Source organism: Passer domesticus, chromosome Z, assembly GCF_036417665.1.
Source record: "Passer domesticus isolate bPasDom1 chromosome Z, bPasDom1.hap1, whole genome shotgun sequence".
In the NCBI taxonomy this organism is placed as follows: domain Eukaryota; kingdom Metazoa; phylum Chordata; class Aves; order Passeriformes; family Passeridae; genus Passer; species Passer domesticus.
In genome coordinates, this window is record NC_087512.1 from 77,295,422 (window position 1) to 77,323,217 (window position 27,796).

A 27,796-nucleotide genomic window follows, 5' to 3' on the forward strand; every position below is an offset into this window, starting at 1 on the left:
AGCGGGAGCCCTGCCGCCAGCCCAGGGCCAGAGCCAGCCCTGGCTCCCGACTGGGCAGGGGCTGCGCTGGGTCCTGACAGGGCCTGAGCCTGTCCCCTGGGGCTGGGGGTGCTGTCACGGGGCAGGGAGGGGCAGGGCTGGCATTGGCTGCTCAGGGATGGCTTTGGCCTGTGTCCCTGGCAGCAGCCACTGCCCAAGCAGCTGCGCTGCCCCCGGGCTCTCCTCCTGGCCTGCTGGGCTTTGTTGGCTGGCACAGCCTGTGCCCAGGGCCGGCAAGGTGCCTGCAGGCCCCAGCTCTGGGGGAAACAGAGAACGTCCTGCCCGTATCCACCGTGCTGCCAGCTCAGCAGTGCAGCACAGCACGGGCTCACGCTCCCCATCGCTCCCACAGATGCAGCCGGCACCACAAGACCTGTTACCGATGCCCAGGATGGCCTCGGAAGGGGTTTCTGTCAGGGAACAGTCTGCTGGCTAGGGTTACTGGGAGGCGTGCTTTCTTTGGAGCTTGTCTTCATGTTGGGCTGCTTTGGAATCGGGTATTCCTGGAAGAGAAAACAGTGAGTGTTTTGTTGCTCTCCCCCTCAAACAGCTTCTTTTGAAAGTCTAACGTGGTCAGGGAACATTCCCATTGAGACTGCAGTGGGGTTGTGGCCAGTCCATGATTGTCCAAATAACTCTGCTGAGGGTTCTGCTGCTGCCCAGTGCTTCCATTGGCCTCTCAATTGCTGGGCCTTGTCCTGGGGGGCCCGCTGGGGCTGCAGCCAGAGCTGGCTCCCACTGAGGCTGCCTGGCCAAGAGCAGCCCCAGGGGCACGGGGCAGAGGCAGAGGGAGGTGGGGAGGAGAAAGAGCAGGGCCGAGATTGCCCTTGAAAGGCAGAGGCGCTCTGGGGCCCGCTCCTGGCCAGGGACCCTGCCCAGAGCCGTGCCCTGCTGGCCGGGGCCTTGAGGGGCAGCTGTCCAGCGGGGCCCAGCTGTGCCAGCAGCTCCAGCCGTGCTGGGGAGCCTTGCCAGCTCTGGGCCCTGCTGTGCACGAGGGTCCCTGTGTGCCACTGGCAGCTGGGGCCTCAGCCACCTCCTCTCTGCACAGGAGCGCCTTGGGACAGGAGTTGGAAGACAGTGGCTGCACCTCACACCGACAGCGTGAGCAGCTTCTCCAGCAGCAGTAACGGCCTGGACAGCCCTCTCAAGTGTTCTGTGAAGAGGACCCCAGAACAACCGTCGACAAGGAAGCCTCTTATTGCCCCGTAGATCCCACTGCCACCTGCTCTCCCCATTGGCCTCCCCAAGCTGCCTTCATTCCTTTTTTTATCTCCGTCTGTCCCATCCCAGCCAACCCGAGTTCCGCTAGGGACCCCAGGACCAGCCCAGCACCTTCCAGCACCTCCTCAGACCAACACATCCCTTCCCCTGCCCCTGAGCCCCCTGGCCTTGCCCTCTAGGCAATACTGAAGGTGACACCCCACCCCACCCCACCCCACCCTCCCCCCCCCTCCAACTCCCGCTTGCAGGGTAGGCAATGGCCCATTCCTGTGTTGAAATAAAGAGATGGATTTGTGTCCTAGTTTGAAAGCAAAACCAGTGAGAGGCTCCAAGTCAGAAATACAATTTATTAGGAAACGGGAAAAAAAACTAAAATACATGCAATCATACAAAAGAAAAACCACTGACAGGGTCAGAATACAGCCTGACACCCTGCTAGTTAGGGTGGTGGTAGCAGTCCAGATGAAATGGACTTGTGGAAGTGGTGATCCTGTCGAAACAATCTGGTAGCTCTCATCCTCTGGAAAAGCAGTGGGTAAGGGCGGCGGTTCCTCTGGGAATCCAGTGGAGAGACTGCTTGTTGTGTCCCAAAACCCAGATTATATCCAGCTGGGGATGCTTAGCTCCTCCCCCATGGGCAGAGCATCTCACAGTGGGCTGATATCATTCTGCCTCAAGCTGTGGGTCCTTGATTAGCCATGAAACAGAAATGGCTCTGGGAGGGAGTTATCTCTGAGTCATGTGGCAAGACATTGATGGGCCCATTAACAGGAGATAAGGAAGAAACCATGCCCCTCCTGGTTTCAGCAGCTCTTCAGGATGGCATTAGAATACATCTTTACACTGCAACCCAGGACAAGCGGTCACCCCAGTGTCCAGGTGGCAGCAGCAGCAAAGCCCACCCAGCACCAGCACTGACTGAGCTCCATGCCCAGGAGGAGCCGTGGATGCCCACGGTGTGGGCAGGCAGAAGCCAGGCAGGGGCTGCTGTTGAAATGGAGGTTTTGGGGGGTTCAATTAAGTTAGCAATATGGACTAAGCATTTAAATTTTAAATTGTAGAATTATGTGTTGAATTTTAACCTTTTACTTAAGAAACCTCTGCCATGGTACAAAGGGCATAGGAAAATGCAAATTTCTGAAGCTTTTTGCTATGAAGGACAATACCAGCGTAATAAATAGGGCAGGAGATCTTTCTCCTTTTTAATGCCTTTATTAAAAACATTCAGCTCAGGTTGGGGAGAAAGGACAGGTCACCCGCACCCCACTGCTCCCAGGAGTGGCACGGAGGAGGAGGATGATGCAGCTGTGACCGCTGGTATGCAGGCAGAGCTGGGGCTTCCGTCCTCGAGGGAGTAGTGGGAATTCCACTTTTTTGGTCTAACATTCCAGGTCCTCTTCCTAGCTGACATCCTTTCAGGTTAGGGTGAAAAGTAAAAAGGATCTTAGCAGATACTGGATTAAGTTCCTCACCTTTGGACATTACTTAGGTTTCTTAGTTCCATGTTGGCTCATTGTTTTTAGGGTTTTTTTCCTGGAAAATTGCAAAATTTGGTGAAATGCATTCTCATCTGCATACTAGCTCTGGTGTCATCCCCCCCACCCTGCTACCTGCAGGCTCAGGTGAATCAGCAGGGGGACAATTGCGCTTGATTTCTAACCATTAACAGGTAATTGAAGAAAAACTATTAACAAGAGGTGATTGCAATGTGAAGCTACCAACAAGAAACAGTCAAAACTTCAACTCACAACAACTGGCCCTACCTGTTTAACTTTGCAGCCTTAAAAAAAAAGGACAACTTTTTTACACATAACAGTCCCCCCTTTTTTTCTTTGATCAGGCTGAAGCTTAAGCTTGCATCAACTTGCAATTTTTGGCTCATTAGCATAGAATTTCTTATAATTTTTATATTGATTATAAAATTCCTGAGCACTTTGGTGATCATAGTTACTCAATTTCATTCCTTTTTTTGGTTTTTTTCAGGTTAATTTCTTTAGAGATCCGTAGGTTATTCTGTACGGCAGATGTCACTATTTTAAATAAGCAGGGAAATAAGAAGAGCAAACTAACATGTGTACACACTGTGAAGAAGGCTTTAGTTTTCCAACCTCTTTTGAAAGTCCATGGGTTATCCCACAAGTGGAATCCAGTGCAGGAGTCCTTTCTTGATTTCTTACATATGCTAGTTTTCTTATTTCGTTTAAGATGCTTCAAACGACTGCTACAACTAATTTGATTTGATAAATTACTGTTTTGGTTTAGGTGAGTTGGTCATTAATATGATTAAGAGCTAATGCGGTCTGATTAGATATTATCTCTAATACTGCTTGTAGCTTCATAATTTTGTTTACTATATATTGCTTCTTCCATTTGGTTTTTCTTAAATCGCTGTATATAGGAACTGTTCAACTTGATCCAGATTCTTTGGGTAATATAAAGAAAGCTTGTTTTATAATCCTAATGATGCAACTGCCAGACCAGTCTCTTGGCAATTTAGTGGATGCTGTAGTAGCATAGATCCAAAACAGGTGTTTAGGGGTCTCCCGAAATGTATGATTAGTTTCTGTTGGGCCCTCCCAATATTTAGAAATTTCTTTCATTCTCCAAAAGAGGTTTATCTCTTTTTTATCATACTCATAAAGTCTATATGTTTTATTGTAAATGCACTTGTTCTCTTTTTTCTTAACAGGCCAAATTCTATTTGGATCTCTTGGGATCCACCGCGTAGCAGAGTCTTTTACTGCTAAATACCTTTTACAAGCCATTCTTCCTACTGGCGTACTGTACCCCTTCCTTTCCTTAACATACATTCTTCTCTTATTAGATTTTTACTTGGGGGTGTTGCTAAATGGTCTTGTTCTCTTCTTGCTTTTACTATTTCTTTTCCTCTGACCAGATTTACCAGGCTTGCTTCAGTAGCATCATGTTCAAAGTACCACCAGGCCTCTTCTACAGGGTGCTCTGCCAGGAGTTGCGGCCTAAAGGTGGCGGTGTTCCGGGCCATCCAATAGATTTTCTCATTCTCTTGATAAAAGATCAACTGGGAGAGGTTAACACAATTACGGCTTAAATTGGTGTGGACTCTCAACAAAGAACTTACTTCTTCTTCCTCACAGAGGGGTTGGTAGTACTCACTGCACGGCTCTCTTGGGCTCCCCAGAGCACCACTAGCAATGAAAGCCATTATTACTACCCTTCCCAAGAGTCCGGTATGGGTCATCTTGCACAGCCTGCCCACCCGGCCTTGCTTCTTGGGGATTTTACTAAGGAGAAGTTCCCAAGCTCTTTAGAGTCTCTTCTATTTGCTTCCCTGGTTAAACCTCTCTTGATCTGTCCTTACTGATTTGGTCTCTCTTAGGGGAGTACTCTGCAGAAGATTAACCCTCAGTCTTTGGTACTAAGTTGGGAGGACTTCACCAGAATTACCTATTAACAATTTTTAACTTTTACAAATCTCTTAAAACACTTTAGGATATGTTATGATTCTAAACTCTTTTCTTATGCAGTTCATCAGTCTTTTTGGCTCTTCCTTTTGAGTGTCAACTTTAAGTCTTTTGGTCCTTTTACAATGGTATACTCAGCTGAATTAACTCCTGATGTGGCTGAATCCTGTCCTGAGTTAGGGGGTGAGGGTGGTGTGGAATCTGATCCAATACCAGAGGGAAACACTGACCAATCTTGTCCAATGCTGGCGGGTGGGACTGGTCCTTTAATTCTCGTGATGTGGGTCCAAGCCTTTTCTCTGGTCCGCACAGCTGAATTAGCGATGAGGAGTACCTGAAAGGGGCCTTCAAATTTAGGCATTAATGGTCTACTATTGCAGGATTATTTCAAAACCCAATCTCCTGGGTTAATGTTACGTGCTTTTCTGTCAAGAGGGGAGGTTTGGGGGAGGTATCCTCTTTTTCTAAGTCCTTCCAGGGTTCTTCCAATGACTTCTAAATATTTTCTGGTAGCTGCTTCTTCTTCCAAATAGTCTCCTGTGCTACAGGGTGTTAACAAGAATGGCAGTCCAAGCATCATTTCATAGGGTGAAATCCCTATATCAGACCGGGGTCTTGTTCTGATGCGCAAAAGCATTAGGGGCAAACACTTTAGCCAATTCATTTTTGTTTCTTCGATCAGTTTAGTTAATACTAATTTTTGAGAGTTTTGTTCATCCGTTCCATCCTCCCAGAACTCTGGGGGTGCCACGGAGTATGTAATCTCCATTTTATTCCTAAAACTTCAATTATATTTTGCAATGTTTGGGCCACAAAATGTGGACCTCGGTCTGAGTCTATGGTATTCACCATTCCATATCTGGGGATGATGTTCTCCAAGATTACCCTTGCCACAACCTGGGCTGTTTCCTTTTTTGTCGGGAAGGCTTCTACCCAATGGGTGAGATGATCTACTATAACCAGTAGATGCTTCTATCCTTACTCTGGGGGCATCTTAGTGAAATCCATCTCTATGCTCTGGAAAGGCCTGAGAGTCAATTCCCTCCCTCCAGCTGCTACCTTTTTCATAACCTTCTGGTTCACTTTTTGGCAAATTAAACAGCCTTTTCTAATTGCTTTTGCTAGGTCATATACACTTATGCACAAGTTATTTCTTAGGAAATGATCACATAGTCCTTGGACTCCTCAGTGAGTTAAATTATGTGGTCCTGTTAGCACTGTCCCAGCAAGTGCTTTGTTTAGAAACACCCGTCCATCTGATCTTAACCACTCCCCTCGCTGCCCTTGGTGCAACTTTAAATCTTTTATAGCCTTTACTTTTTTTTTTGCTAAATATAGGTTCTTATCTTCCTCCCTCCTCAGGCATGGTTTCTGCTTTAAAAACTTCTACCGGATCCCCTGGTTCTAAAGCTGCTTCCTTTGCTCTCCTGATCAGCTAGCCACGGTTTCACAACTTTAGGCTGAACAGTTTTGGGGGTCCAGTTGCTCCACAGTACCAGCAGCGCCTTTCGCTCAAAGGGGCTTGAGGCCTCTCCATTCCTCCTGTCCCTGACGGTACTGGCGTTTCCTTGCCTGCTCCTGGTGGTGGACTCTCCCACTCTTTTGTTACCTTGGATTGTAGGATAGAGTTGCTTGCCCCCCACATTTCCTCTAGCTATAGCGACCATGATACTAGCCTTGGCCTTTGCTTTTTCTTCTTGCCTCCTTAAATATACCTTCAATGCTTCTTTCAATAACTCATTAATGTCCTTCTCTGGCCAATCTTCAATCTTTTCCAGTTTTCTCTGTTTATCAGGCCAAGATGTAGTAAGAAATTGGACCTTTAGTAGCGCCTGACCCTCCTTGGTGTCCGGGTCTGTTCTGGAGTACAACTGGAAGTTCTGCTTTAGGCAATTAAGCCAAGTAGCAGGAGTTTCATCCTTCTCTTGTGCACTCTTGAATGCTAATTTTGTATTAGTTGCATTGGGAACTGATTCTCTGATTCCCCCTGATTATCAAAGACCTGTACTCTATCATGGCCTTCCTTGCTTCCTTCCTCCTGATTAGGGTTCCAATTGGGATCCACTAGTGGCAATTTTTCTGCACCTGATGGCACTTGGGGCCCTGGATGATTATCTTTGTCCCAAATTCTTATGCTAGCACCTCTAATAATTCGGAACTCTTCTGGGGAAAATAATATATTTAGAATGGAATTCATTTCCCCCAAGTGCAGATATTTAGACCTAAGAATTGATCCACTTGGTTTGCAATACCCACAGGGTCTTCAACTAAATTCCCTAACTCCCTCTTGAATCCTCTCACCTCAGAAGCAGTTAGAGGAGCATTCACAAAACCAACACCTCCTGCTACTCCTCCCATAGGAACTTCTCTAAGGGGAAAAAGTCTCTCTACCTTGGAGGTCATGGATCGGGTACCGCAGTGTGGCCCATCTTCAGACACAAAATTACTCATTTGAGGGCTATTAGCATTAACCTGGACCTGCTGTAGGCCAACAGCTGTATCTGGTGATAAGGGGTTACCAGGTAAGGAGGCATTTGTCTCCCAGTTAGGAGGAGGTGGAGGGACAGCAGTAGGAGGGGGAGAAGAGCTTGAGTGCATGTTAAGTGGAGCTGGAGAAGGGGTGGAGCGTGCAGCAGCTGAAGGAGGCACTAGTGGGGGTGCAGAAGCAGCTAAAGGAGTCGAAGGGGGTGGTGAGGGAATGGCCCCCATGGCCGCCGGGGGAAGAGACGGATCTGCTATTTGAGGTGCCCGAAGGAGAGGGTTCTAAGGTGGAGGGGCATCAGGAGGCAAGTAGTCCAGGGGGTGCCACCTTTTACTAATCTCTTTAATTCCAGCATCCCCTCCTTCATTCCCCTCTTTTGTCCTCTGCACCTTACAAATTCGCACTCCTTCATCCTCGAAAGCACTCTTTAACCAACAAGCTACATATAATAATTGCTGGGGATCAGTATCCTCTCGAGCTGTCACACACTGACTCAGCTGTTGACACATCCACTTGTCTTTTGTCCCACACCAGAGCCATCCACCTTGCACATCCAATTCTGGCCACGCTTCTGAACAGTAGTGAATCATCTTAAATTTATCTAAGCCCTCTGTGGCCTCTATAGAGTCCCATCTCTCTAACAGTTCACCTAGGGGAATATGGGGAGTTATATTCCCCAGTCTCTGGCCACTTTCCTTACTATTACACCCTTCCATTTTTTCGGGCCTCAAAAATTACAAAGGTGCTTCTGCTACTGACAGGCAGCTCAAAAGTAAATCCTATTTGTGAAGTCCCAGCCTCCTCTGCCGAAACTCCAATATGCCTGACCCTTTTCGTCAGGACTTTGTTGAGACCTCGGCCTCCTTTGCCAAGACTCAACAAAAAAAACCTCAAGACCTCTGAGGCTGAGTTTGCCTGACCTCCTTTCGTCAGGACTTCGTTTGCCTACAGGACTTTTGGACTTGCCCAAATCCTACTCAGGACTTCTGAATTTGCCTGACGTCCCTTGTCAGGACTTAAAACAAAAGTATGGCCTGATTTTTAGTTTGCCTGACTTCCCCCTGTCAGGACTTACATTACCAGAGCTTTAAAAAACTCGGGATAGGCTTCCTCTGCCAGACCTTGTGCTTTGACTTCCGTCGTCAGGACTTAATAACAAAACTGCCTGATTTTCTAAATTGCGTAACTTCTTTCATTAGGACCTGTATCAGGGCTTTTGGGATGCGTGCCACTCACATACTATTTCCTCCGCACGCCCGGAGGGGGGTCCTCTTTACCTCTTTGGAGGCGCCTCAATCACCAATTCCACTCGCTTCCCCCTGTTCCCAGCCGGCCCCCTGGCGGGGGTGCGGAACCGCGGTACTGAGGGGTCCTCACTCGCTTTGAGGGCCCGAGCTGCCGGCCCTCGTCTCACTCACACACACTCGCTCACCTCCCTCTCCTGCCGCCGGATACTCTCACCAGTCCGGCGCTGCTCCGTGTCACTGTCCCAAGCCGATCTTCTCTGGTCCTCAGAGCCAGCTGTCCTGCAGGTCCAGGGCGGGCGGCCGTCCCAGTCCTGGTGTCCTCTTCAGGTGTGGATCTCCTGGACGAGACCCTAGCATAATAAATAGGGCAGGAGATCTTTCTCCTTTTTAATGCCTTTATTTAAAAAATTCAGCTCAGGTTGGGGAGAAACGACAGGTCGCCCGCACCCCCGCTGCTCCCAGGAGTGGCACGGAGGAGGAGGATGATGCAGCTGTGACCGCTGGTATGCAGGCAGAGCTGGGGCTTCTATCCTCAAGGGAGTAGTGGGAATTCCGCTTTTTTGGTCTAACATTCCAGGTCCTCTTCCTAGCTGACATCCTTTCAGGTTAGGGTGAGGAGTAAAAAGGATCTTAGCAGGTACTGGATTAAGTTCCTCACCTTTAGACATTACTTAGGTTTCATAATTCCATGTTGGCTTCTTGGTTTTAGGGGTTTTTTTCCTGGAAAATTGCAAAATTTGGTGAAATGCATTCTCATCTGCATACTAGCTCTGATGTCACCTCCTCCTGCTACCTGCAGGCTCCTGGGAAGCAGCAGGGGGACAACTGTGCTTGATTTCTAACCATTAACAGGTAATTGAAGAAAAACTATTAACAAGAGGTGATTGCAACATGAAGCTATCAACAAGAAATAGTCAACCCTTCAACTCTCAACAACTGGCCCAACCGGTTTAACTTTGCAGCCTTAAAAAAAATGGATAATTTGTTGGGGCGAACACCCCAGGTGTGGAGACACGAGGCTTGACTCCATTTCAGAAGGCTGATTTATTATATATTCTATTAAAATACTACATTAAAACTATACTAAAAGAACAGAGAGGAAAAAATGACCAGAAGGCTACAAAGAAGAAGAATAGAATGGAATGCATAACAAAAATCTTGTGACTGCTCACAGGCTCAACACAGTTGGCTGTGATTGGTCATCAAGTGAAACCAATCCACATGGACCAATGGAAGATGCACCTGTTGCATTCCACAGCAGCAGATAGTTATTGTTTACATTTCTTTCCTGAGGCCCTCAGCTCCTCAGGAGGGGAAAAATCCTAGGAAAGGATTTTTAATAAAATATCATAGCTACAGATAACTTTTTTACTCATAACACCAGGAGAAGACCAGGGAATGCAGGAAGCCTAGACTAAGGAGCTCCTCTGTCTCCAAGCTGATCCAAACCAACAGACGTACTCAGATACGCACCAGGGGACCACAGTGCACGCACAAAGGAGAAAAGTTCAAAAGTTCAGTCATGAGCAAGACCACAGCCTTCGGCCTCAGAGACCACCAAAGACCCCAGTGTGACCACCACAGGAAACAACGCGTGCCCAGAAGGGTGTGGATCTCATCGCCATGGGAGGGGAGGACAGGCGGGGCCAGGGGTTGAATGAGCATGAAGAGATTGTGTAATGCATTGCATATGGAACAGGTTTGTGAAAAAAGATGTGGCTCGGACCAGGGCTCGGGGCACAAGTTTTCACGAGAGCCATCTCACCTGTGCCAGGCCCTGACATGCATCCCCACTTCATAACTACATCAGGTTGTGGATTGGCGCTACAGGACATGAAATGTAACAACGCAGACACGCATCTCTCCAAGGTAAAAAAGGGGGCAGTTGAATTTCTGACTCCAACATTTACAGATTTCCAAAAGTGAGAGTGGATGGGAGGGTGAAAGTGCTACCTCTCCAATGACACTGGACAAACCAACAGTCCATCAAATTTCTCCTCCTGCAGAAAAGAATGCATAACAATACGTTATTTGCATAAAGTGTGTGAGAAAGTTTGTTACAAGAATGTAAACATCAGAAGGTTTAGAAAAACTTGTCCTAGGGTGAGGTTATGATGCTTGCATCCCCAGTCGTGTGTTCTGTTAATGCTGGATATTACGTACTGTGCCTTCACGACTGGCCCTGAAGAGCAAGGTTTGTTTTGGTTTGTTATCAGCCTGCTCCCCCACGGCTGGCAGGACAGACAGACAGCTCAGTTCATAATGCAGCTTTTGCTTTTTGCTTTGCTTGCTGTTGCTTGCTTTGCTCTTGCTTCTGCTGTGCTCCTGCTTTGCTTTTGCTTTTTGGCTTCTGCTTGTTAGTCAGTTTAGCTAAGCAGTACAGATTTTTCCCTGGACTGTTTTTCCTTTCCCTTTTTGAAACCACTCACACCTGCTCCGGACTGGGACCTGGGAAACACGGAGAGTTTGCATCCTGTGGCCTGCAGCAGCCATCCCCAGCGCCGGAGGGAGCAACAGCAGAGCCACCACTGCCAGGAAAGACTTTCTGAATTTGTCATCCTTTTCAGATCGGTGAAAGCATTGTCATCTGCTATTGTTCATTTTGTGTGCTGGGGGTGTTTTGCCTGTCAAATAAACAGGTTCTTTCCACTTCTCTGCAAGGAATCCTTCCCGAACTGCTGGGGGGAAGGGGCCATGTGGGTTTGCTTTCTGGGGGGCCCCTTTGGAGGTTTTCTCCCAGAGTGACCCTAATCCAGGACAGAACATTAAAAACCAGGGCAACAGTGGAGTCTATTTATTCTGCATATGGCTTCACTGTGACCAGCGGTGGGAAGGGAAGGGAAGGGAAGGGAAGGGAAGGGAAGGGAAGGGAAGGGAAGGGAAGGGAAGGGAAGGGAAGGGAAGGGAAGGGAAGGGAAGGGAAGGGAAGGGAAGGGAAGGGAAGGGAAGGGAAGGGAAGGGAAGGGAAGGGAAGGGAAGGGAAGGGAAGGGAAGGGAAGGGAAGGGAAGGGAAGGGAAGGGAAGGGAAGGGCTGTGTAGCCTTGGAGTCTGACAGGGCTGGTGAGCAGCCCCAGAGACACAACAACCCAGGTGCAACCAGACTTGATTTCCAGGTCGAAACACTCGGCATAGCTGGCCTGGACTTCCCTGTAGGGCACGTGGGGGCTTTGGAGTCCCCCGTAAGGTGCACGAGGGGGTGGGGTCTCTTGTGACACACCCAGGGATATTTTAGGTTTCCTCTGAGGCATGGAGATCATCGGGGTCCACTTCAAGTCATGCAAGGGATTTGGAATCCTGTGTGAGGCATGCAGAGGGTTTGGGATCTCTCCCAAGGTGTGCAGGGTGCTGGGATCTCTCCTGAGGCACATGTCGGGGTCCTGGGGTCTCATTTCACATGTAGAAAGGGCTGTGGACTCTCGTAAGCGTGCAGGTGCTTTGTGTCCCTCCTGCTGCACGCAGTGGGGCTGGAGTGTCTGCTGAGGCACGCAGGGGACGGGGACCTCCGGCAGTCCCTCCCGGGCCCGTGCGGCTCGGGGCTGCCGCGGCCCAGGGCCAGCCGCCGTGCCGGGATGGTGGTGGCGAGGCGCCGAGGCGGAGCTGCCCCGCCGGGTCACGCTGCACCGGCACGGCACGGGTGGTGCTGAGCGCCGGGCAGTCGGCACCACCAGCCCAGGGGCCACAGCCCCGGCCCTGCCTCTTTTGGGGCTGGGCACAGACAGCCCCGTGGGACGGGCACCGCTCAGCGCCTGAGGGGACGGAACAGATGCCAGAGGAGCCCCAGGAGCCCTGGACAGGGCCCTGGCGTTGCCCGCCCGGCTCCCCCGGGCCTGTGGCCATCCCGGGCAGCAGGGGCTCGCTCTGGGCCGTGCTCTCCCCGGCCAGCGGGTCTCCGGGCCAGCACCCGGCTCCTGCCACTGCCCTGAGAATGCTGAGGGGCTTTCGCGGCGGAACTGAACTTGACAGGGACAGAATTCATAGGAGACTTGTTCTGGCCTTTTACAAGGTTAACTGAGAAACAACTTAAAATCCCAGGCTAAATCGTCTGCTTTAACGTGTGGGGATTCCTTCAAGACCCTTCCTAACTCCCGTGGTGCCGGGCCGGGCCTCATCCCAGCGAGCACCAACACCAGCAGCTCGATGGATGCAGCACGGCTGGCACCAGGGAAATGAGTCTGTGTCCCTACAGCTGCCTGCTCTGCCTGCACGGCTGTCACAAAACAGCAATGTTACAGAAGGAACAGGCATTTTTACATCCTCACGACCGTGTGATCTTTGGTCCTGGCGGTGGATCAGAGAGAAAAGCCAAATGTGACAGAGTAAACGTGACTCTTGGAGAGGGATGCCTCAGCAGAGGGTCTGGGGACCTGTGGTGCCAGCCAGTGGCCCGGCACTTGGACACAGCAGCAAGACCCCAGACTATAACACTTCACCTGGGAGGGTAGAAAATCTCAGGGGTTCTTTGTTCAAGGTCCTCCAGAGGCACCAGCTGAAGCTGCCACAGCTCCACCTTGATAAAATTGTTTAAAAAGATCCAGAGGTCTGACACTCTGCTGTGGAGGACATTCCACATGTTATATTTGCCAAATTTTCCAATCAAAAAAACCAAAAAAACAAACCCAACAAAATTAAATAAAACAGCAATTTTAATTATGTAACTTAATATATATACAATTGAATAAACTCAAAACACTGACTATATAATTTGGTTTAAATTACGAATAATTTGGTCCTGATAATAGCGTATAAGCAAAACTAACCATGCGGGGTATGCGTGGGGTACGGAGTGCAGGGCTTTTGGACCCCCGTCACCTCACGGACTAGCTTGTCAAGCCAAAATTCCCCTTTTTATGCTGTATGTCATTACCATCTCCTCCCATTTTCGATTCGTCACACTTGTATCACCGCCCTTATCATCACCTTTACCACTCATGCTCCACACTTCTTTAAGTAAGTTGTACCACTCTTTGGGCATCTTCTTTGAGGAAGGCCTCTCCTCTTCCTCCATGTCCTGGAGTTCACCTTTTGGATTACACATGCGCACCAAGCTGGTACTGTATAAGCCAATATTGTGTTCTAACATTAAAGCAGTGGATCTCATATAATCAGCATTTTCCTGGTGTCCAACCAAATTCTCCTCTCTAAATTCAGTCATTGTTATCTCTTGCTTCTTCCTGTTCTGAACAGCTGCAGGAGAACGGTGGGGAGAGGGATAAACCCTCCTCTCCCTTTCTTGCTTGGCATTACACCATTAACTGTTTTATTATTTCCAAATATTAATTACTTTATTAATATTACTCTTTCAAATTGTTATTATTACTCTTTCAAATTTGTCAGCATGAATCATACTATTTACCACACACAGTTCTCATCTTTTGGGCATTTAGGAGCTTTTCATTTTGCTTTGCACCCAAGAAAAATATACCCCCAAATGTGCACAAATAACTCCTTTCGCATATCCTCCTTTTCAGCTGGTTTTTCCATTTTTCTCTGCTATCTTGTCCTCATCTTTCCACAAGTCCTGTGTCTATTCAAGTCCAGCCTGGGACCGTGCACGCATTTGCTTTAGTTCTGTAGTGATTTATGCCCAGCCATCCTGCCAACCACACCCATTTCAATGTTGCAACAACCTAACTCTGGGCTGCAGTATGTGAATCACACTCTGCTGTGTGAGATGGCAGAGCACCAGAGCAGGCTCTGAAGAAGGGGCATTCGGTACATTAGTGAAGTGAGTGCTGGAACCTGGGCTAGCTCTTAGAACTCCGGCACTACGGCAGGAGTCGGGAACTGCCTCGCTATGGGGATTTACCAGAGGCAGAACCTGTAGTGCCACTTGCTCTCCAGTGCCAGACACAAGCCACGACAGGGACGAGGCACAGGAGAAAGGAGGAGGCGTCCCGTCTTCAGGTTCCGCAAGGAACAGCTTAGTCCAGGCGAAGAGAACAGGATGAAAAGCCCCTAGCTGTACTGCCCAAGGGGTTTTGTACACATACAAGTCATGGGGTGGGTGCAAACAATGAACCAATAGGGAATGCTCAGGAGAGGAGTGAGGGGCTTACATCAAGTGTCTGGGGCCAGTTGGGGTAGGAGGGTGGAGAGGATGGGTCACAAGGGCCAATGGGGCTCCCAGGAGTAGGGGAATTCCAAAGGGGAGTTGCAGTCAGGGATTGGCCCAAAGGTTTGGGAACCAAGGGGCTGGGTTGCCTTGACAGGCAGGGAAGGAGCTGGAACAAGGGGTGGGGAAGGGCACGAGGGACAGTTTGGAGGGAGGGTAAAACCCACAGGTGAACCAAGTCAGGAAAAAAAATGGGGGATAACAGAGCCCTTAAACAACACTTAAAATGAAATCAATAAAATAAATTTGAACTGCAACAATAAGAGCATCTTGAGGGACGCAGCCTGACCAGCAATGTCAGCAGGCAAAAGAAAGGTTTTGCTGAGCAATGGCCCTTTGATGAAGCAAAACATTTACAATCAGGGCAGTCCATTCATGCGGACGGGCACACACTCTGGGGGTAGAGCTGAGGCCATGAGGTCACAGCAGGGCTCTGGGGTCACAGCAGGCTGAGCTCTCAGCAGGCCCTGAGGTCACAGAGGTGCCAGAGGTGCCAGAGCCCCGTGGTTGCAGAGCAGCACAAGGAGCCAGCACTCAGTCCCTGAGCACAACTGTTGCGGCAGCAGCGGCGGTGGCAGCAGCGGTGCTGACGTTGGGACAGCGGTGTCGGGACAGCGGTGGCAGCAAGAGCTGCGGGACTGGCGGAGGACAAGGCACCATGGCCCTTGCTCTGCGCCTCCTACTCCTGCTGCTCCTGGCCGTGGCCCTGCCTGCCAGGGCTGCCCAGGCTGCTCCGCTGCAAGCGCGGCGAGCAGGTGAGCCGGCAGCCTGGCTGCCCTTTCCCGGGACAGCGCTCCCTTCTCCCTGGGAAGCGCTGGGGATGGTTTTGCCCAGGGCTTTTGGGAGGGTTTCCTCTGTGGGAGGGAGAGAGACCCCACGGGCCCTGGGCTACTCCAGCCACCCCTCCAGAGATGTTGCAAAGGGCCTGCAAAGAAGTTGGAGAGTGAGCAGGAGCCAGCCCAGAGCTCCCCAGGCCCCTGTGCAGCTTTGGCCATGTCCATTCACATCTGGCTCCCACAGCCTTACCCAACACCCCTGCATTGCCCAGTTCCCTGTGGCAGAAGGGGATCCCAGCACACCATGGAAATGGTTCTGGTCTCTGCTCCCTTCTAGCCTGGAATCGTGACATGGGTTTTCAGGACGTCCTGATGAATGATGGTTTGAAGTTCCTGGAGGATGCTGGAGGCAAGTTTTCATTCTGCCTTTCCTTAGTGAATAATAAGGGTCAGTGCAACAGAAGCTCACTTATAAAGCATTTCCCTTAACAAAATCTTAAGATTAAAAGAATCTGGAAACCTTGCCCTGCTCCCTTCTGGAGGCCTGCGGGCTCCCACAGGATCACTGTCAGTGGGAGGAAGGAGCATTTAGCTTTCAATCTTCCTCCCGTGTGCTGTGCCAGTGTGTCCTTCCGTGTGCTCTGTGCAGTCACAGAGAAGAGCAGAGAGGGAAGGGGCCGGGCCCAGGGCTCTGCCCCGGGGCTGAGCCTTGTGGGCAGCCTGAGGATCTCCTGCAGTGCCACAGGAGCTCTTCTGTCCTGCCTTTCTTTGCAGCTGAACCTGCCGGTGAAGGGCCCACATCCAGGACTGAGGCTCTGGGAGATGCTGAGGGTAGGTCAAGGCCTTTCCCCTGGGAGAGCTGCCAGCTCAGAGCCCAAAGCTGGGCCAGGGAGGTAGCGCTGCAGGTGCCAGCACAGAACCATGCACGTGTGTGCCCTCGCCCTGCACGATCCCCTCACCGCTGCTGCGATTCAGTGGTGCCCGTGCAGATCAGCAGAGATGGCAGAAGCTTCTGTGGCTGTTGAGTTACAGGTGTGTCTGCAGGGAGGACTTCTCCAGCTCCAGGGCTGGATGCTTGGCCCCAACCCAGCTCCCATGGCAGGGGTGAGTAGTGTGTCCCTGCTGACCCCACAGGCTGAGCCCTGCTTTTGTGGGATCCATTCCTGGGAAATGGAACTACTTTCTCTTAAGGTCCTCCCACAGGAGAAACCAAAGACATGGCAGGCAAGAAATTCCAGGACCCATTAGTAATCATGTGGCAAATGCTGAAGGAACGTCTGCAGAGAAGACAAGGTGGGTGCATTTCCCTCATTCTTCCCCTGGGTCTCAGCAGCCGGGGAAGACTTTGGCTGCACATCTGGACACGCCGTGCCTGGCACAGCTGGAAGGGATCCATGGCAGCCTCGCTGCCCCGCTGCTGCTTTCACGCCCTGCAGGGCTGTTTCCCAGCCTGGCCTGGCTGCAGCTTCTGCCCAGCCTCTGCAGGAAGGCATTTGGCATCAGCTGACAGACAGCCCAAACTGGACCACCGGACATGCCCACCCTCAGATCCCCTGCACTTCCTGGTGTCCAGGCAGATCAGATGTTGGGGCTCTTTGGGGAAGGAAGCAGCCTTGGGTTGTCCCAAAATCCTGGGTGTTTTCTGATCCTTATCCATTCCTTTCACAAGTGATGCCTCCTGAAATTGTCCCCTTCCCCATTCCCAGTCAGGAATGTTTCCATCTGATCCAGCTGTCTCTTTTCCATTTTCCAGAAATGAAAGGAGAGCCTGTGCAGAAGGAAGCATTTCCCAGAGGAAGCAGTGGTTCTGTGCCAGCCTCTGCTGCAGGAAGGGAGGCCATGCCAGGCACAGACACAGGAGGTAATTGCTGTGCCTCTGGGCCTGAGCCCTGCTGAGGCTTGAGCTGCCCTCTCTGCTGCTTGGCAGTGCGGGCACAGCCTGGACTAGAGCGGCACAGCCCAGGGGAATTATCCCGAGCAGGCTCAGGGCACTCGGGTCCTGAGCAGTCCTGCTGGGGTCCCTCCTTGGGAGACATGTCCTGAAACCTGGCAGTGACTGCACGGGGTGCCCACGGTGGGGAAAGGACAGAGGGGGAGAGCAAGGCTCCAGTGTGTCCTGAGAGGGCCTGGCTTGTTGCCCTTGGGATCTGGGGGGTGTCCCCACAGAAGGAGGGCAGGAGGGACAGAGGGAGGTAGGGAGGCATAGCTGTGGCACTGCCTGCTGCAGTTTGCCCCAGGGCTTTAGGGAGGATTTCCTCTGTGTCTGAGGGAGAGAGCCCCAGGGCCCTGTGCTGCTCCAGCCACTCCTCCCTGGGATGTTGCTGAGGGCAGGGAAAGGGTGTGGAGAGTGACCAGGAGCCAGCCCAGAGCTCCCCAGGCCCCTGTGCACCTTTGGCCATGTCTATTCACATCTGGCTCCCACGGCCTTAGCCGACCCCCTTGCAGTGCCCAGTTTCCTGTGGCAAAACGGGATCCCAGCACACCCTGGAAAGTGTTCTCATCTGTGCTCCATTCTAGATGAAGTTGCTGGGAAGGCTTCTCCATCAGCTTGGATGAATAAAGTTTTGAAGCCCTTGGAGCCTCCTGCAGGTATGTTCTCAGTGTGCCACCAAGGAAGAATTGTAGACAAGCGGGCAGGAACCAGGTGACAGAAGCTTCTGTGGCTGTTGTGTTACAGATGTATCTACAGGGAGGACTTCTCCAGCTTCTCCAGCTCCTACCTTGGATGCTATACGCAAGCCCAGCTCCCATCACAGTGGTGAGTAGTGTGTCCCTGCTGACCTCAGAGGCTGAGCCTTGCTTTTGTAGGATCCATTCCTGGGAATTGGAAATATTTTTCTCTAAGGTACTCCAACAGGGAAAGTCCAAGATACAACAGATAAGATGTCCCTGCAACCATCCAAACAGATTAGGCAAGAGCTGAAGGCACCCCTGCAGACAAGAGAAGGTGGGTGCATTTCTCTCATGCTTCCCCTGGGACTCAGCAGCCAGGGGCTTTGGCTGCACATCTGGACACGCCATGCCTGGCACAGCGGGAAGGGATCCATGGCAGCCTCGCTGCCCCGCTGCTGCTTTCACATCCTGCAGGGCTGTTTCCCAGCCTGGCCTGGCTGCAGCTTCTGCCCAGCCTCTGCCGGAAGGCATTTGGCATCAGCTGACAGGCAGCCCAAACTGTAACACACCCTGAGATCCCCCACTATATCCAGCCCTGCAGATTAGGAAAAGGGTGTCTGTTTGGAGGTGGAAGTGCTCACATCATGCCACTGTAATCTGGCCATTTTCCTGCTCCATAAATTTCACAAATATTACCTCTGATGCCACCGCCCAAGTGGGGAACAGCTCCATCTGATGCAGCTGTCTCCCTTCCTTTGTCAAGAGATGGACATAATGCTTCAGTGGAAGTTGGCATTTCTTGAAGGAAGCACTCCATCTTCGGTGCGAGCCCCAGCTGCAGGAAGGAAGGCAATGCCAGACACGGGCACAGGCACAGCAGGTAATTGCTGTGCCGGGCTCAGCCCTGGCCGGGGCTGTGTGGCAGCAGCTCTTCCCCCAGGGCCTGCCCTTGCCCAGCCCGGCAGCAGCCAAAGCTGGAGGTGCCTTGGCTTCCAGGCCTCTGGAGCTGGTTCAGAGCCCCGGGGAAATGGGACTGGTGCAGCAACGTCCCTGGCGCTGCAGCTGCTGCGGAGCTGGCCCTGAGTGCCCAGAGGCCCAAGGCACAGGAGCAGCCCCGAGCGGGAGCCCTGCCGCCAGCCCAGGGCCAGAGCCAGCCCTAGCACACAATGGAAACAGTTCTCATCTTGGTTTGCTTCCAGACTGGGATGCTGGGAATGATTCTGCATTAGCCTGGCGCTCTGAAGTTGTGAAGCCCTCCGAGCATTCTGCAGGTATGTTCTCACTGTCCCACCAAGGCGAAATGTTTGACTGACTGGTCAGGACCAGGTGACAGAAGCTTCTGTGGCTGTTGTGTTACAGATGTGTCTGCAGGGACGACTTCACCAACTCCTACCCTGGATGCTGCACAAAAGCCCAGCTCCTATGGCAGGGGTGAGTAGTGTGTCCCTGCTGAACCCTCAGGCTGAGCCCTGCTTTTGTGGGGTCCATTCCTGGGAAATGGAACTACTTTCTCTTAAGGTCCTACGACAGGAGAAACCAAAGACTTGGCCGGCAAGAAATTCCAGGACCCATTAGAAATCATGTGGCAAATGCTGAAGGAATGTCTGCAGAGAAGACAAGGTGGGTGCATTTCCCTCATGCTGCCCCTGGGACTCAGCAGCCGGGGGCTTTGGCTGCACATCTGGACACGCCGTGCCCGGCACAGCGGGAAGGGATCCATGGCAGCCTCGCTGCCCCGCTGCTGCTTTCACGCCCTGCAGGGCTGTTTCCCAGCCTGGCCTGGCTGCAGCTTCTGCCCAGCCTCTGCAGGAAGGCATTTGGCATCAGCTGACAGGCAGCCCCAATTGCACCACAGGCCATGCCCACCCTCAGATCCCCTGCAATTTCCTGATGTCCAGGCAGATCAGATGTTGGGGCTGTTTGAGGAAGGAAGCAGCCTTGGGTTGTCCCAAAATCCTGGGTGTTTTCTGATCCTTATCCATTCTTTTCACAAGTGATGCCTCACCTTCCCCATTCCCAGTGAGGAATGTTTCCATCTGATCCAGCTGTCTCTTTTCCATTCTCCAGAAATCAAAGGAGAGCCTGTGCAGAAGGAAGCATTTCCCGGAGGAAGCAGTGGTTCCGTGCCAGCCTCTGCTGCAGGAAGGGAGGCCATGCCAGGCACAGACACAGGAGGTAATTGCTGTGCCTCTGGGCCTGAGCCCTGCTGAGGCTTGAGCTGCCCTCTCTGCTGCTTGGCAGTGTGGACACAGCCTGGACTAGAGCGGCACAGCCCAGGGGAATTATCCCGAGCAGGCTCAGGGCACTCGGGTCCTGAGCAGTCCTGCTGGGGTCCCTCCTTGGGAGACATGTCCTGAAACCTGGCAGTGACTGCATGGGGTGCCCATGGTGGGGAAAGGACAGAGGGGGAGAGCAAGGCTCCAGTGTGTCCTGAGAGGTTCTGGCTTGTTGCCCTTGGGATCTGGGGGGTGTCCCCACAGAAGGAGGGCAGGAGGGAGTGTAGGAGGGAGGGATAGCTGTGGCACTGCCTGCTGCAGTTTGCCCCAGGGCTTTAGGGAGGATTTTCTGTGAGTTTGAGGGAGAGAGCCCCAGGGCCCTGGGCTACTCCAGCCACCCCTCCCAGGGATGTTGCTGAGGGCAGGGAAAGAGTGTGGAGAGTGTTATACACTTCCTGCAGAGGCTGGGCAGAAGCTGCAGCCAGGCCAGGCTGGGAAACAGCCCTGCAGGATGTGAAAGCAGCAGCGGGGCAGCGAGGCTGCCATGGATCCCTTCCCGCTGTGCCGGGCACGGCGTGTCCAGATGTGCAGCCAAAGTCCCCGGCTGCTGAGTCCCAGGGGCAGCATGAGGGAAATGCACCCACCTTGTCTTCTCTGCCGACATTCCTTCAGCATTTGCCACATGATTTCTAATGGGTCCTGGAATCAGGAGCCAGCCCAGAGCTCCCCAGGCCCCTGTGCAGCTTTGGCCATGTCCATTCCCATCTGGGTCCCATAGCCTTACCCTTACCCGACCCCCTTGCAGTGCCTTTTTCCCTGTAGCATTAGGGGATCCCAGAATGCCACAGATATGGTTCTGATCTCTGCTCCTTTTTAGACTGGAATCGTGACATGGGTTTTCAGGAAGTCCTGATGAATGATGGTTTGAAGTTCCTGGAGGATGCTGGAGGCAAGTTTTCATTCTGCCTTTCCTGAGTGAATAATCAGGATCAATGCAACAAAAGCTCATTTATAAAGCATTTCCCTTAACATTATGTAAGGGCTGAAGGATTCTGAGAATCTTTCCCTGCTCCCTTCTGGATCCCTGAGGGATCCCACAGGATCACTGTCAGTGGGAGGAAGGAGCATTGATCTTTCAGTCCTCCTCCCGTGTGCTGTGCCAGTGTGTCCTTCCGTGTGCTCTGTGCAGTCACAGAGAAGAGCAGAGAGGGAAGGGGCCGGGCCCAGGGCTGTGCCCCGGGGCTGAGCCTTGTGGGCAGCCTGAGGATCTCCTGCAGTGCCACAGGAGCTCTTCTGTCCTGCCTTCTTTGCAGCTGTACCTGTGGGTGAAGGCCCCACATCCAGGACTGAGGCTCTGGGAGATGCTGAGGGTAGGTCAAGGCCTTTCCCCTGGGAGAGCTGCCAGCTCAGAGCCCAAAGCTGGGCCAGGGAGGCAGCGCTGCAGGTGCCAGCACAGAACCATGCACGTGTGTGCCCTCGCCCTGCACGATCCCCTCACCGCTGCTGCGGCTCAGTGGTGCCCGTGCAGATCAGCAGAGATGGCAGAAGCTTCTGTGGCTGTTGAGTTACAGGTGTGTCTGCAGGGAGGACTTCTCAAGCTCCAGGGCTGGATGCTTGGCCCCAACCCAGCTCCCATGGCAGGGGTGAGTAGTGTGTCCCTGCTGACCCCACAGGCTGAGCCCCGCTTTTGTGGGATGCATTCCTGGGAAATGGAACTACTTTCTCTTAAGGTCCTCCAAAAGGAAAGACCCAAGATACTGCAGCCAAAAAGTCTCATGACTCAGATGAATTCCTGAGACAAACACAGAAGGAAGCACCCGGAGGACAAGGTGGGTGCCTTTCCTTCATGCTTCCCCTGGGACTCAGCAGCCGGGGGCTTTGGCTGCACATCTGGACACGCCGTGCCCGGCACAGCGTGAAGGGATCCATGGCAGCCTCGCTGCCCCGCTGCTGCTTTCACATCCTGCAGGGCTGTTTCCCAGCCTGGCCTGGCTGCAATTCCTCCCCAGCCTCTGCAGGATGGAATTTGGCATTAGCTGACAGGGTGCCCCAACTGTACTGTGGGGCTGAGATCCCCTGCCATTTCCCAGTCTCTGAGAAGATCAGGCGGTGCAGCTGTTTGCACAAGGGAGTGCACTGGCCCAGCCCCAATTACCTGGGCTTTTTCCTGATCTTTACCTGTGACTTAGACAAGCATTGCCTCCTGAAGGTGCCACCTCCCCAGTGGGGAATATTTCCATTTGATCCAGTTGTCCCTTTTTTCCTTTTTCAAGTGATGGACCAAAAGGCTGTTCAGGAGGAGGAACACTCAGGGAGAAGCAGTGGCTCATTGGCAGCCCCTGCTGCGGGAAGGAAGGCGATGCCAGACACGGGCACAGGCACAGCAGGTAATTGCTGTGCCGGGCTCAGCCCTGGCCGGGGCTGTGTGGCAGCAGCTCTTCCCCCAGGGCCTGCCCTTGCCCGGCCCGGCAGCAGCCAAAGCTGGAGGCGCCTTGGCTTCCAGGCCTCTGGAGCTGGTTCAGAGCCCCGGGGAAACGGGACTGGTGCAGCAACGTCCCTGGCGCTGCAGCTGCTGCGGAGCTGGCCCTGAGTGCCCAGAGGCCCAAGGCACAGTAGCAGCCCCGAGCGGGAGCCCTGCCGCCAGCCCAGGGCCAGAGCCAGCCCTGGCTCCCGACTGGGCAGGGGCTGCGCTGGGTCCTGACAGGGCCTGAGCCTGTCCCCTGGGGCTGGGGGTGCTGTCACGGGGCAGGGAGGGCCAGGGGTGGCAGTGGCTGCTCAGGGATGGCTTTGGCCCGTGTCCCTGGCAGCAGCCACTGCCCAAGCAGCTGTGCTGCCCCCGGGCTCTCCTCCTGGCCTGCTGGGCTTTGTTGGCTGGCACAGCCTGTGCCAAGGGCCGGCAAGGTGCCTGCAGGCCCCAGCTCTGGGGGAAACAGAGAACGTCCTGCCCGTATCCACCGTGCTGCCAGCTCAGCAGTGCAGCACAGCATGGGCTCACGCTCCCCATCGCTCCCACAGATGCAGCTGGCACCACAAGACCTGTTACCGATGCCCAGGATGGCCTCGGAAGGGGTTTCTGTCAGGGAACAGTCTGCTGGCTAGGGTTACTGGGAGGCGTGCTTTCTTTGGAGCTTGTCTTCATGTTGGGCTGCTTTGGAATCGGGTATTCCTGGAAGAGAAAACAGTGAGTGTTTTGTTGCTCTCCCCCTCAAACAGCTTCTTTTGAAAGTCTAACGTGGTCAGGGAACATTCCCATTGAGACTGCAGTGGGGTTGTGGCCAGTCCATGATTGTCCAAATAACTCTGCTGAGGGTTCTGCTGCTGCCCAGTGCTTCCATTGGCCTCTCAATTGCTGGGCCTTGTCCTGGGGGGCCCGCTGGGGCTGCAGCCAGAGCTGGCTCCCACTGAGTCTGCCTGGCCAAGAGCAGCCCCAGGGGCACGGGGCAGAGGCAGAGGGAGGTGGGGAGGAGAAAGAGCAGGGCCGAGATTGCCCTTGAAAGGCAGAGGCGCTCTGGGGCCCGCTCCTGGCCAGGGACCCTGCCCAGAGCCGTGCCCTGCTGGCCGGGGCCTTGAGGGGCAGCTGTCCAGTGGGGCCCAGCTGTGCCAGCAGCTCCAGCCGTGCTGGGGAGCCTTGCCAGCTCTGGGCCCTGCTGTGCACGAGGGTCCCTGTGTGCCACTGGCAGCTGGGGCCTCAGCCACCTCCTCTCTCCACAGGTGTTTCTGTGCATCCTCAGCAGATGGGCCAAACAACGCAGGCAGTGGGAACTTGACAGTTTATCCCAGCTATCCACTTCTGCCTGTATCTGCCCTGCCATGGCTGCAGCAGCGTCATGAGGCCGTCCCAAAACCCACCCCTCCACAACGAGACCCTCTGCCCCCGAGCCCCCTTGTCCTGTTCCCTGGCCAGGACTGACGTTCGGCAGCCCCTGTCTGCCAGGGCAGGGTTTGGCCCACATTTTATGTTTAAGTAAAGAAATGGAGTTTTCACAGTTGTGTCCACGTGGTAGCAGCAGCAAAGCCCACCCGGCACCAGCACTGCCTGAGCTCCATGCCCAGGAGCAGCTGTGGATGGCCACGGTGTGGGCAGGCAGGAGCCAGGCAGGGGCTGCTGTGCCCAGCGGCGGGGCCCCGAGGGGATGGGGGAGCCCATGCTGAGCGTCCCTGGGCTGACGGCACATTTCCTTCTGTGGCATCATCTGGGCCTGGACCTGAAGAGGCACAAAGGGATATTTTGGGGTCCCTGCTGAGGGGTGCAGGGATCCCTCATGAAATAAATGGGCAGGAGATCTTTCTCCTTTTTAATGCCTTTATTAAGAAGAATCAGCTCAGGTGGGGAGAAATCAACGGGTTGCGCCCTCGCCGCCGCTGCTCCCAGGCGTGGCACGAAGGAGGAGGACGATGCAGTTTTGTCCGCTGGTCTGCAGACAGAACTGGGGACTCTGTCCTCACGGGAGAGTCGTTGAGTCCTTGGTTTGTTGGTTTAGAAACCCGGGCGGGTCTCTTTAATCAGTTTCTTTTCAGGTTAGGGTGAGAAATAAAAAGATACAAGCAGGTACGGGACAATGCTCCCATCCTTAGACGTCACTTTAAGTCACTTGTTGGCTCGTGATTTTAGGGGTTTTTCTTATAAAAACTGTAAAACTGTAAAAACCCAGGTTGCACTGCATTTCTCATTTGCATGTTGTCTCTGGTGTCACTGCCCATCTCTTTACCCTGGAGGGTTTCCCTTGGTATCTTCTTGGCATGCGGCCAGCATCAGGGAAACAATCAGTTAATCACCGGCCATCAACGAGTGATTAAGGGCTTTTCTTCCACAGGGAACCTAAAGGAGTCTGACTTGGTCTGGCTTGGTTTTTTTAACTCTGAAACTTAAAAAAATACAACTTTCTATTCATAACAGTTCCCCCCTATTTTTCTTTGATCAAGCTTAAGCTTGCATCAACTTATAATTTTTGGCTCATTAACATAGAATTTCCTATATTTTTTATATTGATTATACATTTCCTCAGCACTTGGGTGATCATATTTACTAAGCTTCATTACCTTTTTTGGTTTTTTCAGGTTAATTCCTTTAGAGATCCTTAGGTTATTCTGTACAGCAGATGTCACTATTTTTGTTAAACATGGAAATAAAAACAGACTAACAAGTGTACCCACAGTGAAGGTTATAGTTTTCCAACTTTTTTTGAAAATCTATAGATTATCCCACCAACTGGAATCAAGTGTAGGAGTCCTTTGATTTCCTAAATATGCTTGTTTTTTTTTTTCGTTTAAAGTGTTTCTAATGACTGCCACAATTAATTTGATTTGATAAACTACTGTTTTGGTTTGGTTGAGTTGGTCATTAATATGATTAAGAGCCAATGCGGTCTGATTAGATATTACTTCCAATTCTGATTGTAGTTTCAAAATTTTGTTTAACATATATTGTTCCTTCAGTTTTGTTTTTCTCAAATCCTCATATATAGGAACTCTTAAACTTGATCCAGATTCTTTGTGTATTGTAAAGACAGTTTGTTTTATAATTTTAATGATGCCACCACTAGACCAGCCTCTTGGCAATTCAGTGGATGTTATGGTACCATTGACCCAAAACAGGCGTTTAGGGGTTTCCTGAAAGATATTAATTTTTGTCGTGCCCTCCCAATATTTAGAAATACTTTTTCTTTTTACCAGATTTACCAGGTTTGCTTCAGTAGCATCACGTTCAAAGCACCACCAGGTTTCTCCTACAGGGTGCTCTCCCAGGAGTGGCTGCCTAAAGGTGGCGGTGTTCCGGGTCATCCAATATATTTTCTTATTCTCTTGATAAAAGATCAATTGGGAGAGGTTAACACAATTGTTGTGGACTCTCAGCAAGGAGCTTACTTCTTTCTCATAGAAAGGTTGGTAGTACTCATTGCACAGCTCTCCTGGGCTCTCCAGAGCACCACCAGCAGTCAGAGCCAGCACTACTACCCTTCCCAAGAGTCCGGTATGGGTCATCCTGCACAGCCTGCCCACCCGGCCTTGCCTCTTGAGGATTTTACTGAGAAGAAGTCTCCAAGTTCTTTAGAGTCTCTTGTTCCTCTGGTTAAACCTCTCTTGATCTGTCCCTGCTAATTTGGTCCCTCCTAGGGGAGCACTCTGGAGAAGATTAACCTGGGGTCTTTGGTACCAAGTTGGGACGACTTAACCAGAATTACTTATTAACAATTTTTAACTTTTACAAATTTCTTAAAACACTTCAAGACATGTTATGATTCTAAACTTTTTTCTTACGCAGTTCATCAGTCTTTTTGAATGTCAATTTTAAGTCATTTGGTCCTTTTATAATAGTATTCTCAGCTGAATTAACTCCTGATGCAGTTGAATCTTGTCCTGAGTTAGAGTGTGAAGGTGGTGTGGAATCTGGTCCAATACCAGAGGGAGACACTGAAGAATCTTGTCCAATACCCGGGGGTGAGAGTGGTGTGGAATCTGGTCCAATACCAGACACTGAAGAATCTTGTCCAATGCCCGGGGGTGGGACTGGTCCTTTAATTCTCGTAATGTGAGTCCAACCTTTTTCTCTGGTTCGCACAGCTGAATTAGCGATGAGGAGTACCTGAAAGGGGCCTTCAAATTTAGGCATTAATGGTCTATAATTCCAGGATTTTATTAAAACCCAATCTCCTGGGTTGATGTCATGTGCTTTTGTATCAAGAGGGGAGATTTGGGGGAGGTATCCTCTTTTTCTAAGTCCTTCTAGAGTTCTTCCAATTACTTCTAAATATTTCCTTGTAGCTTCTTCTCCTTCCAGGTAGTCTCCTGTGCTATAGGGTGTTAACAAGAATGGCAATCCGAACATCATTTCATAGGGTGAAATCCCTATATCAGACCGGGGTCTTGTCCTGATGCGCAAGAGCGCTAGGGGTAAACACTTTAGCCAATTCATTTTTGTTTCTTCAATCAATTTAGTTAATACATTTTTGAGAGTTTTGTTCATTCGTTCCACCCTCCCAGAACTCTGGGGGTGCCACGGAGTATGCAATCTCCATTTTATTCCTAAAACTTCAATTATATTGTGCAATGTTTGAGCTACAAAATGTGAACCTCGGTCTGAGTCTAAGGTATTCACTATTTCATTCTGGTTCACTTTTTTTGGCAAGTTAAACACTCTTTTATAATTGTTTTTGCTAGGTCATATACACTTAAGCACAGGTTATTTCTTAGGAAATAATCACATAGTCCTTGGACTCCCCAGTGGGTTAATTTATGTAGTTCTGTTAGCACTGTCCGTGCAAGTGCTTTGTTTAAGAACACCCGTCCGTCTGATGTTAACCACTCCCCTCGGTGCCCTTGGCGTAACTTTAAATCTTTTATAGCCTTTAATTCTTTTTCACTAAATATGGGGGTTTCTCTTTCATTCTCTTTGAGTGTGGTTTCTGCTTTAAAAACTCTTACTGGATCTCCTGGTTCTAAAGCTGCTTCCTTTGCTATCTGATCAGCCAATCGGTTTCCTTTAACTTCGAAGCTGTGTCCTTTTTGGTGCCCTTTTATATGGACTACTGCTATTTCTGTTGGTTTTTGTAGAGATTCTAATACAGACTTGACTAGATTCTCATGAGCTAAGTTTTTTCCCTTTGAGCTTAGATATCCACGCTCCTCCCATATCTTCCCAAAAGTGTG

At 51.5% G+C, this 27,796-nt stretch overlaps 3 long non-coding RNA genes across 3 annotated transcripts; all 3 read left to right on the forward strand.

The window, feature by feature from the left end:
* Positions 1–17,079: 17,079 nt before the first annotated feature.
* LOC135289770 (uncharacterized) lies at positions 17,080–18,813 on the forward strand. Its single transcript, XR_010352496.1, has 5 exons — positions 17,080–17,181; positions 17,838–17,909; positions 17,998–18,078; positions 18,166–18,267; positions 18,697–18,813. It is a non-coding gene; the product is annotated as an uncharacterized LOC135289770 (long non-coding RNA).
* Positions 18,814–19,289: 476 nt separating this feature from the next.
* Positions 19,290–20,108, forward strand: LOC135291021 (uncharacterized). Its single transcript, XR_010353893.1, has 3 exons — positions 19,290–19,364; positions 19,452–19,553; positions 20,001–20,108. It is a non-coding gene; the product is annotated as an uncharacterized LOC135291021 (long non-coding RNA).
* A 1,349-nt stretch (positions 20,109–21,457) lies between these two features.
* LOC135289906 (uncharacterized) lies at positions 21,458–22,536 on the forward strand. The gene is made up of 4 exons (XR_010352639.1): positions 21,458–21,519; positions 21,721–21,792; positions 21,880–21,978; positions 22,423–22,536. It is a non-coding gene; the product is annotated as an uncharacterized LOC135289906 (long non-coding RNA).
* The last annotated feature ends 5,260 nt before the right edge of the window (positions 22,537–27,796 follow it).